Source organism: Gossypium hirsutum, chromosome D12, assembly GCF_007990345.1.
Source record: "Gossypium hirsutum isolate 1008001.06 chromosome D12, Gossypium_hirsutum_v2.1, whole genome shotgun sequence".
NCBI classification, from domain to species: Eukaryota; Viridiplantae; Streptophyta; class Magnoliopsida; order Malvales; family Malvaceae; genus Gossypium; species Gossypium hirsutum.
Genome location: NC_053448.1, coordinates 25461281 through 25473191, shown reverse-complemented (window position 1 = coordinate 25473191; position 11911 = coordinate 25461281). Strand labels below are relative to the sequence as shown.

General features: G+C 33.3%; 1 non-coding gene across 1 annotated transcript; it reads right to left on the bottom strand.

Annotated features, from left to right (window-relative positions):
- Positions 1-8957: 8957 nt before the first annotated feature.
- LOC121224900 (small nucleolar RNA R71) lies at positions 8958-9064 on the bottom strand. Its single transcript, XR_005922642.1, has one exon. It is a non-coding gene; the product is annotated as a small nucleolar RNA R71 (small nucleolar RNA).
- Between the last annotated feature and the right edge of the window lie 2847 nt (positions 9065-11911).

Sequence of the window (11911 nt, the reverse complement as noted above, 5' to 3'; positions counted from 1 at the left end):
GAATTGGACTTAATTGAGTATGAATTGTATTAAATTGATCTTAAATTCATTCGTATAGATCCGGATAGATCAAATACAGAGTTAAATCGAGGAAAAGAGAAAGTAGCAGATTAATAACTTTTGTGTACACGAATATTGTCAAGGTAAGTTCATGTAACTAGATTGAGAATTTATATGTTTGAATTCAATGTTATGTATGTGAATTGTGTAATTGACATGAATGAAAATCAATCACATACCCGATAATGTCTGACAAGTATCAATCACATACCTAAATTGGTTATGGTTCTGCATGTGTTGCGGACACACCACAGCTCAAAAGAGCATCCCATAATTAGCTCTCATGAGCTTCCCGTTATATGGTTCTTGTGAGCTTCCCGTTAATAGCTCTTCGGAGCATCCTGATTGGTTGTGGTCCTGCATGTGTTGTGGACACACCGCAACTCTTATGAGCGTCCTGATATATGGCTCTTTGGAGCTTCCCGATTAAAGGCTCTTTCATGACTTCCCAATTAATTGGCTCTCCGGAGCTTCCCTATATTGGCTCGCTTGAACCTTCCTGATATTGGCTTATATGAGCTTCCCGTTAATGGCTCTCCGAAGCTTCCCGATACATGGTTCACATGAGCTACCCGTTATATGGCTCAAAAAAGTTTCCCTATTATGTGCTCGCATGAGTATTTCTGAATATGAATTGATGGATTACAGATTGGTACACTTTGTACGTACTATCCGTGTATCCATCGATATTTTAAATGATTCAACGGGTAAAATCCTGACATGAGAAAATATAAGTTCGAAATGAATCATTACCCGTATATACACGAAACACATAGGATTTACATATATAAACATATGATGCGGAAAGTATATGTACATGGAAATTTGATTATTGTTGAGCTCACACATGTTTCTTGATGTTTATATGATATACATGTCTAGCATTGTTGATGAGGATATGTGTTAGGGCATTTGGCCAAATTGATTGAGTATGCCTTGTATGTTTACCTTTAATTTAAATGAATGGTAAGTTAATTTCATGTTATACGAACTTACTAAGCATTAAATGCTTACTCTGTTTTATTTCCTTTGTTTTATAGTATTCAGAGGCTCGTTTGGTTGGAAGCTTGGCAGAGATATCTCACATTATCCATCAGCTCATTTTGGTATATGTAACAAACCAACTTTTGGGTTATAATGGCATGTATAGTTTAATTTGGCCAATGATAGCATGTATGTGTTTGGTTTTGATTACCCATTTGAAATGGCTTATGTTGGACATATTTTGATATGTATATATGTGTGGCTTTATCATGCTTGTTATGTTTGATATGGTTGAGCTAGTATGTATGATATAAATATAAGCAAACATGTAGTTTTAGTTAAATAGGTAAGTTTGAATATTTAAACATATGTGATGATATAATATGCCTAAGGTTTTGTTTTGGTTTGATTTGAATGTTTGGTATTGTCTTGTGAGTATGATAAAGTGGTAATGTAGGTGGAAGACAAATTGGGTAAGAAATGTGGCTTGGAAAATAGCCTATTTTCGTCCACACGGGCAGAGACACGGGCGTGTGTCTCAATCGTTTGTGACACACGGCCTAGCACATAGGCGTGTGACTTGGCCGTGTGTCCTCTACATCTTTAAAATTTCAAAATAGAATGTTCAAAATTGTTCACACGTCCTAGCACACGGGCGTATGGCTTAGTCGTGTGGCCTCTGCACCTAATTAATGCAAGTCAATATGCTCACACAGGCATGTGGCTTACTCGTGTGACCTAAGTTTGTGAGCACCCTAATTTGGACACGGGCGGCGACACGGTCGTGTGTCCCCATTTCGAATGCCCACATGGGTGTGTGTCCCTTGCACTTTGGAAAAATATTGAAATTTTGCAAAAAATTCTCTGAGTACCCGGTTTAGTCCTGATTTGTTTCTAATATATATTTTAGGCCTCATGGGCTCACATAAGGGACAACATATATGAATTTGATTAGTTTCTTATATGAATGAGAAACGATATGAAATGTCTGTACTTGATCTGTAAACTTCGGTAATGCTCCGTAAACCCTGTTCCGACGACAGATATGGGTTAGGGGTGTTACAGGCTCCTCACCAGATAAAATACAAGAACTTTACCTTCACTATTGCTTTTATCATCTTTCTTTATAATCTGCATCAACCCAGAGCATTAACCGACTAAAATCACTGTTGCTTGAAATTTGATAGTAATTTACAAATGGGTAAAAAATTGTATTTGCTAATTTCTAACCTTTTACCCCATGCATTTGACAACAATTTGTGTTCTAAGAAATCACTAAAGAGAGAGAGAGAGAGAGAGAGAGAGAGAGAGAGAGAGAGAGAGAGAGAGAGAGAGAGTGTGTGTGTGTGTGTGTGTGTGTGTGTGTGTGTGTGTATGTGTGTATGTGCGCACGGACGTAGGGTGGGAATAAATTGACCAAGCAAAGAATACTGAAACCGATGAAGCAAACAGTAGCTACCAGAAAAGCAACATCTGTTTTCCATAAGACAGTGGCGAGAGACCCATTCTCGATAGAGGAGAGTATGACAGAAGACAAGGCCAAATGAGATATTGAAAGGTTTGAATGGACAAGTAAAGGACAAACTAATTGCACTTACCAGGCATAGGACTTATTTGCTTAAGAAAAATAACTCAATTTTTTTTTTTATCTTTTGATAGTTGGAATTTGGCAAAGACAGCCCAATGTTTTTTTAGAACCCAATTTTTTCTCAGAGATATTTTTTATAGCTTTTTTTCTTTATCAAATCGGTTATGGTGGAAGAAATTTTTTCTATGGATGAAAAGGTAAACAAACTTTTCATATTTATTATTTTACTTATGTGGAAATACATTAATTTTTTTATTTTTATAATAAAATGTGATATCATTGTTTTTCATAAAGTTTAACAAAAAATAATGGAACATAGATAACGGTGTTAATGATACAGGAATATTGAATTAAAATTAAAGTTTTATATATATAATTGAAGAAATTTAAAATTTGTATATATGATTATACATTAGGTCAAAATTAATGTATAATTTTAATATTTATCCCAAAAGAAAAAAAAGGTAATTCAATCATTCTCAGTGCTTTCAGCATTTGAAGCAATTGATAGAATACGAATGATAAAAAAGGTGCGTTTAGTGTACATAAAACTTATGTTAAAAGAGAAACTATTTGTCAAACTTTACGTGACTGAATGGTAAAAATCCAATCAGCTCGTACAACCCCCCGGCGGGAAATAAAGGTGAATTATTTTCTATTTTCCCTTCATTTTCCGATGTTATTTTTCATATATATTAGTTTAAGACATTATTTAGTAAATTGCACGTGTTAGTCAATTAGTTGTGGAAATAGCTGATATCGGATCTAGGAGAATCCGACTTTAAAGTCGGCATCCACGACGCATAACGAAGTCGGCACTGTGCCAATTTCACCATATCATAATTCTTTTTCGTTCAATTTGAAGATGATATAATATCATAAATAATCTTTGGAAGCTCATTAAAATTTCAAAATAGTCCATCCATACTTAGAAGTTGTACCTCTTTGACAAGTTAACCTTAAATTCTCATATTTTATAAATAATTGTCATTCCATACTTTAATTTTTCAAGTCATATAATATTTTTTAATTTAAATAAAAAATATTGTTTAATATTTTAAATTAAAAATAAAACTTTAAATATAATTCTAAATTGAAGCGAAAATATTGAAATTTTGATAAACTTCAAGGACTATGTTCAAAAATTTAAGACCAAACTAATAAAATTTTAAATATAATTTTGAAGTGGATGGACTAAAATGAAAAGTTAATGAATTTTTAGTGATCATGTATGATATTATTCAATTTTTTAGGGGAAGTTGGGTCCTCCAAATGTCGACTTTTTATGCTCAAATAAAAGGTATAATATCATACATGATCCCTAAACATTCATTAACTTTTCAATTTAGTCCATCCACTTCAAAATTATATTTAAAAATCTATTAGTTTCATCTTACAATTTTCAATATAGTCCTTAAATTTTATCAATTTTTTATATGATCCCTTCAATTTAGAATTTTATTTAAAAAGTATTCTTTTTCTAATTAAAAATATTAAACTAAATTTTTATTTAAATTAAAAATTACTATATGACTATAAAAATTAAAGTATTGAAATACAAGTAGTTATAAAACATGAAAATTATGATTAACTTGTTAAAGAAGTATAATTTTTAAGATGAATGTTTAGGGTTTAGGGTTATGATTTACTTTTGAACCTGCAATTGGATGGAGTATATTGAAATTTAATTAGTTTGCAAGGACTTTTTATGATATTATTGACCGCGCGTCAATGTAAGAACACATGGCAGAGAATTAGCACAAAAAATAGAGATTTAAACAAGGCTTTGACTACAAGTGTGACATGTCAGTTGTAATTTTTGTAAGTGTACAATGAAACACTTAAAGCATTCCAATGATCAAACCCAAAGGAAACAAGGTGATATGGTGAATTGACAACGATTAAACACGCAATTAGAAAGTCTAGCTAGCTAGTGTCTAAGTGGCATAGTATGACAATCCATAAATTGAGGTGAATTAAGCTAATACCTAACAGACTAAATTGAATAAACACCAAAATTACAAAAGTATTAATCAGATAAAATAAAGTAGTTGGTTAATATCCATGTCGATAATCAACTCTCAGATTAGGGATCTAAATTGCTTAAACTCCTAATTGGTCAAATGTTACCTCTCGGCCACCATTTTACTCAATTAGACAATTTATCCAATTTATCTTTCAACCTCACAAAACTAAACCGAGGAAAATCGAATTTATTCCAAATAGGTTCTCCTTTTGGTCTCACCTATCTCAATGTTCTCCTAAAGTCGTCAATTTTAGGTTTTGAAATTTATTTGATTTAATCCAATTTCTTGCAATCTAGTCCCTAAACCTAAAATTAATCATTCAACAGTTCAATCAATCGATCACAAAGAAGTTTAGTTCCTACTCATCATCAAAACATAAGGTGTAACACCCAACTCCTGACCCAATTGTCGAATCCGATATCTGAGATGCCACATTCATTTCCAAAGAAATTATGATGTTCTTTCAATATTCAACGAGAAATTATTGAAACAATTAAATGTTACAACTACAAAAAAAATTATTTATTCTAATATGCATCATAAGAGAGCTTACAAAAGCTCTCATACTAATTTTTTCAATCAATTTGCTCATTTTCGATTAGACTAAGGACATGCTTAGGTTCATCTACTAATACAAGCTATCTTTTCAGACTATGATCCGACAGCGTAATACCACTTAGTATCAGTTTAAACAATAGACAACCAATGAGCAACATTTGCTTCTATTTTTCTTTGTGCGCAAAAACCTTTTGAGGAAAATAATACAAAGTATATTAATTTAATTCATTAATAATTTCATTTATCAATCTGTTCAAAAATATTACAAGTGTACTAAGACGAAAATACTACACTTAGGGTACCAAATCCAATAGTCTCCCACTTGCTCTAATGAAGGTCATGTTTCTCATTCTTGTACCCCTCCATATGTTTCCCAAAGAGATCTTTAGTATAAGAGTCTTGGCTAAATGAATCCCTGGGGTTTGTCCTCATACACAATCTTTGACTACGTCTACCATTTAGTCAAACACTACTGTCTCTCTTATGTATTTTGTCCTTATTTGGTTAATTCAGTTTTAGCTATATCCACACTATTCTAGTGTCATAGCTTTTCCATACCTCATATCTAGCCCTTCACAATGAAGTTAGCAGTGCAACCCTTATTAACACTTTTTCACACAATGGACCTGCCATCCAGGATAAAAACACAGCCTGATGTCGATTTTATCGAACCTCGACACGTTTGGAAGTCAGAATTAGTATATTTGATAGGAGTGAGATCTCTTCCAGAATACACAAGCATATAATGTTTAACTCTTTGCCAGTGCCTTAGTCCTGGACTTGTCTGATATCGACTTGCCAACCCCACTGCAAAATTGATATCTGGACGCATGCATGGCATAGCATACATGAGACTTGCTACTGCCAAAGCATAAGGAACCTTTCTCATGTTCTCTCTTTCTTCCACTGTCTTAGGACAATTATCTAAAAATAGATGAAATCCCCATACGGAGGGTTGATTTCCCTTATTTGAATCGATCAGTGCATAATGCTCCAATATCTTGTCTATGTATGAAGCCTGAGATAGTGCTATTACTTTATTCTTTCGATCCCTTAGGATTCAAATACCTAGAACAAATTTAGTTTCTCCCAAGTCCTTCATGCTAAACTATTGGGTTAACCAAAGTTTAACCAATGATAATGTCCCTACATCATTTCCAATTAGTAGGATGTCATTGAAATATAGAATGAGAAAAACCACCTTTTCATCCCTTAAACGTTTGTAAACATGGAAACACGAAAATTTATGTGTTTTTACATGCCCTTTTTAACTTAAAATCATGTTATTTAGGTTAAATTCTTGTCGAAAAATAATTAAATATAATAAAATAATTAAATTATGTTAAAAATATGAACATGATGAATTTCAATTAATTTTATAGTTAATTTTTATTAATTTTGACTATTTTCGACAGATTCGCACAAAAGGCGAAAATTGGCTCGGCAGACAAAGCTCGAAGAATAAAATCGAGAAGCAATTTGAAGCATCAAGGCAAATTTATTTCTAGCCTAAGATGGTCCAAAAATGTGTTTTAATTCATAATATAATTAATTTTAATTTATTCCCAATTTAATTTGGGCTAAATAAATTATTATTAAATAATTATGGAAAAAAAGGGTCCAGTGGAATCACATTGGTTGAACCGAATCTAGTGAACCAAACCTGCCATAAATTGGACTGCCCAGAACTGTCCATATGCTGACCCAAATCAGCATTTTAGCTGACTAAATAATCTTGCAAAGAAGCCCTTGAATAACTTTCAACCTTGCATTCAAACCCCTCCAAAAAATATGGCTTTATGGATTTGCCCCAGGCTATTTTTAGCAAAGTTGAATCTCTCAACTTTGCCTTGTGTGTGGCCAGCCAAGGGGGATCTCTTTGGCTGATGGAATTTTATATTTTTAACAGCCACAATCAGCTATAAAAGCCACCCCTTGCTGATCATTCAACACATTCCTCATTCACATCTTTTCTCTCACAATTCTTCTCTCCTCTCTCACTTTTTTCTCTCATTTTCCCATTCAAAGTTCCTTGCTCTTGTGCCAATTTCTCCTCTTGGGAAAGGGGTATTCTTCAGCCATTTTGGAGCATCAATTTAGTGTTCATAGAAGCCTTGACTGGCAAGGACAACAAAGAAGGAAGAACGGAGCAACCTAGTCAAGCCATGGAAAACCACCAGATTTGATTCTTGTTCCTTATCTCTTTAATTTTTTTTTGTTTTTATGATGAACATATCTATGAATATTTATGCTATTGGAATGTTTAATTTAATCAGCTTAGCTTAAATTTAATTCATGTTGGGTTGATTGCATTTCGTCCTCTTGATTTGTTAAATTTATGTTTATGCTGTTATAGGCCTTGGTAAAATGTTTGATTAACTAAAACCGTGATAAAGTTATTCTTGCATTACAATTGTAAGATAACTAAAGAATTAATTATTTAAACGCATTGAAATTGTAATTAATGGACACAGTACTTAATCAGTGCATGTTTATTCTTCTAAGGTAGCTGAAGTTAATTTAGCATTGTATTTGGCGATACATATGCCTTGCATAACTTGCAATATTATTGTGATTAAACTGTTTCAAGGTAGAAATACTCTGTTACCTCACTTGATCTTTTATATGCTTGTGAAGATTGATTAATCATGTGGATTGACATTGAAAAATGTTCAAGAGATTGATTAATTTAATAAGTATGTATAAGCAGTAGTTAGCAAATTACCGAGTTGCCATGAATTTGTTCGTAGCACTATAAACATAGGTTTAATAATTCTAAGTTAAAGGAATGTAATTAACCTAACACAATTATATCATCTTGATTAAACCTTATTTGAAATCGTGCATTAGAACCTTTTTATTTTTAAATTTTTTTACTTAGTTTTTAACCCTTAGTTTTTTAATCATCTTTACACCAAAATATTTTCCATCATCAAAGTGTTTTAACATTAATTTCATAAATATTATTTTTTACAGTCTCTGTGGATACGATAACTAGACATTTACTTGTCACTTTATTACTTGTTGCGATTGTGTACACTTGCACAATTTTTTATTTCCAAGTTTTTGGCGCCGTTACTGGGGATTGTCTTAAAAAAGCCATTATTTGTGAATCTGTTTGTACATTTTGGTTTATTTATTTTCCTGTTTAAATATTTACTTACTTAATATTTTTGTGATTATTTCAAGTGTTTATGAGTATTGACTAGATTATCGACTTACTCCCTGTGGACCCTAAAATAGAATGAACCTTTCGACAGCGAAGAAGACAAGCGAACTAGAGAAGGACTGAAGAGATAAACTTTGAGAATATGAATCAAGGAAACAGAGCAAACCTTGCTCAGAATCCTATCCTTATTGCTGATGATAGGGATAGAGCTTTACGACAATATGCCGTGCCAGTATTTAACGATCTTAATTCAGGTATTAGGAGACCTAAAATCGAGGCACTACAATTCGAGCTGAAGCCAGTCATGTTCCAGATGCTTCAGACTGTGGGCCAATTTAGTTGAATGCCTACTGAAGATCCTTATCTTCACTTAAGACTATTTCTGGAAGTGAGCGATTCTTTCAAGTTAGCCGGAGTACCCGAAGATGCATTACGACTAAAGTTGTTCCCATATTCGCTAAGGGACAGAGCTCGTGCCTGGTTGAACTCATTGCTACTGAACTCCATTTCTATATGGCAAGAGTTGGCCGAGAGATTCCTCATGAAGTATTTCCCGCCGAGCAAGAATGCCATGTTGAGGAATGAGATCACTGCCTTCCAACAAATGGATGATGAGTCCCTGTATGAGGCATGGGAAAGATACAAAGAGTTATGAAGAAAGTGCCCTCATCTTGGAATCCTACATTGCATTCAACTTGAGACATTCTATAATAGTCTCAACATTCACTCAAGGATGGTAGTGGACACCTCTGCTAATGGTGCTCTCCTTTCTAAGTCTAGACATTCTATAATGGGTTTTATCCCTTTCAGCCTACAAGTTCCCATACTGATTTGGAATACATAGAGTCTGTCGCAACTTTCATAGCTCTTTTTCAGAGCTTGGAGTCAGCACTCTACATTGCTTCATCATATGTGAGTAGGTCATCATCTTCCTGTTCAGCAAACTCAGTGTTAAAAACACTTACTTCATCATATGGTTTTTGTCTCAATCAATCCCTTATACAAACTCAAATCAACCATTAGACATCTAATGGCATAGTTTTTCCAATTTGGTTCTCAAAAGCAATAAAATGTAACAGAAGACTAACATTGAATCTAAAATCTAAGAATTGAGGAAAAGAATTAAAAAAAACTCTTAAGCGACTTGAGAACAAGCTATTAATTACTTGAAAAAGCCTAAGTTGACGTATCAAATTACGATAGATCAAATTCCATCCCACTTAAGTCTTTGCTTTTTGTAAGGAAACACTTAAGACATTAACACATACAACTAGACAGCCCCTGAACAATGGTAAAATATGGTAATTGGCCAATAGATATGTACAATGAAGTTGACTCTTTTAACATAAAAATTAATAATGATAAATATCAAACTCAACACTTTTAGAGTAAATAAATAAGTTCACAAAATTATAGAATGAACAGACATAGAGGCAATCATGCAAAAACACCATTGTACATGTTATTCCATCAAAGAAACTTATGTAAATATAATGTATATACACAAGAGATATTAAATCTTACCTGTCACCAAATTTAGTAGTCAATTCAGGTCAATTATGTACTTAAGGAGCTTGTTTTCTAACCAACTTAGGATTTTAATTTACGTTTTCAATGGGTCAACCGATGAACAGTGGCATTACCAGAAAACAAAAATCATTATGCAAAATCAAAAGTAAATGTTTTGGCAGTTACGTCATTCAATACAAACTAGTAAACCAATATTAAAATACCGCTCAGTGGATTATAATTTATATAATACATTCTTATGGTAAGAGAAGAGTATGCTAAAAAATGTTCATCATAGAGAAGTTAAAATATTGGCGAAGTGTGATTAATCAGTTTATATAATAAGTTATATGAAGGAAATCCAAAATTCATTTCATACTTCACTCAAACAAAAGAAATCTAAAAATATAGGTTACCCTAATTGATATACATGTTACAAACTAACAATAAATGGCTCACAACGAGTCCGTGGTCTAGCTAAGTCTCTTACAAGAGTCTGGAGTCTTTACAGAACCTAAAATGGTAGAGGACACTAGGTAAGTTCAAAATGAACTTAATGAGTTCCAAATGTAACACCCCATACCCAACCTAGATGTTAAGACCAAGTCTAGAGGCTACATCAAAACGTTTAAGGGAATAACCAATCTTTAAGTATTTTAAATTTTTTATACAAAAAATTTAAACAGTTAAACCAAAATGGAAATCCGAACTTACAAATCGTAGTCTAAAATAAAAGATACGTTAGTTCAAATTTAAACAAGCAGAAAAATATGTAAAATAGAGAGATGACTGAGCTCCTGACACACTGAGCCTCCTAAGTCTGTAGGTTACCTATAATTCAGTCAACAAATAGAATGAGTTTATAACTCAATGTGTGACACAGAAATAAAGACAAGATAGCAATATAAATATAACATTAATTTCCCAAATTTAGATATGGAATCAGAAACAGATGATACTCAGTATTATCGTAACAATTCAGATAATATGCAAAACAGATCAGATACAGATGTAGAATAGATCAGAATTAGATGCAATTTCTTACCCTCATCCGCTACACACCATCTTTGACAATCCTAACACACCATATAGGGTATCAAGTACCCATCCAGCCCTACACACCAATTAGTGTCAGTATGACATATTTCAAAGTGATTATAGACTAGTTTTCAGATTAGTATGCGATAAATCGCCAGAATTAGATACAGATTTGTGGCTTAGCCACTCAATTCGACAGATCATTAAACTGCCAACACTTTCTTTTTTATACCATTCCCACCAAATGCAGACTCGGATTACATATGTTCGATATTAAAGATATACATACAGTATTCCAAATACAATTCATAATAAAAAAAATGCAGATCATTATCATTTAATAATTATGGCATCAATTATACATACAAATAATCGAGTATTCAACCTCAAAATATTGGATATCACTTATACAGTCTAATTCAGATCATACGGACCCTATGAAAGGCCTATGTTCGATTCGAATGACAATTATGGCCCTAAGAAATATTTTAGTATTTTGGCCCACACACTCGTGTGGATTCACATGGCCTCGATGTCTGGCTCGTGTGGTCCACACGGCTTGGCACACGCCCCTGTGGCCCTTTTATATATCATACATAGCCTACCACAAGGCCTCGCACACAGCCATGTGGCTCAAACCAATAAGTTACATGATCGAGCACACAGCCTTGTACACACCCGTATAACCCAATACCCAAAATATTACCCATACGACCTAAACACACGCCCGTGTCTCTGGCCCTGTGATCTTATTTCTAAAATAATGAGTTACACGATCTGGACGCACGTCCATGTCCCTAGCCCGTGTGCCTCTATTTCATAAACAATGAGCTATATAGTCTACCAAATACTCAATTAATCTCAAACAAAACGTTAGATTTAACGCACAAATCAAGTTACGTCAAAAAGCTTTGACGCTAACCCAAACTCAAAAAATGAACCCTTACCTTTACACGGTATAGCAAATCACAAAACTAG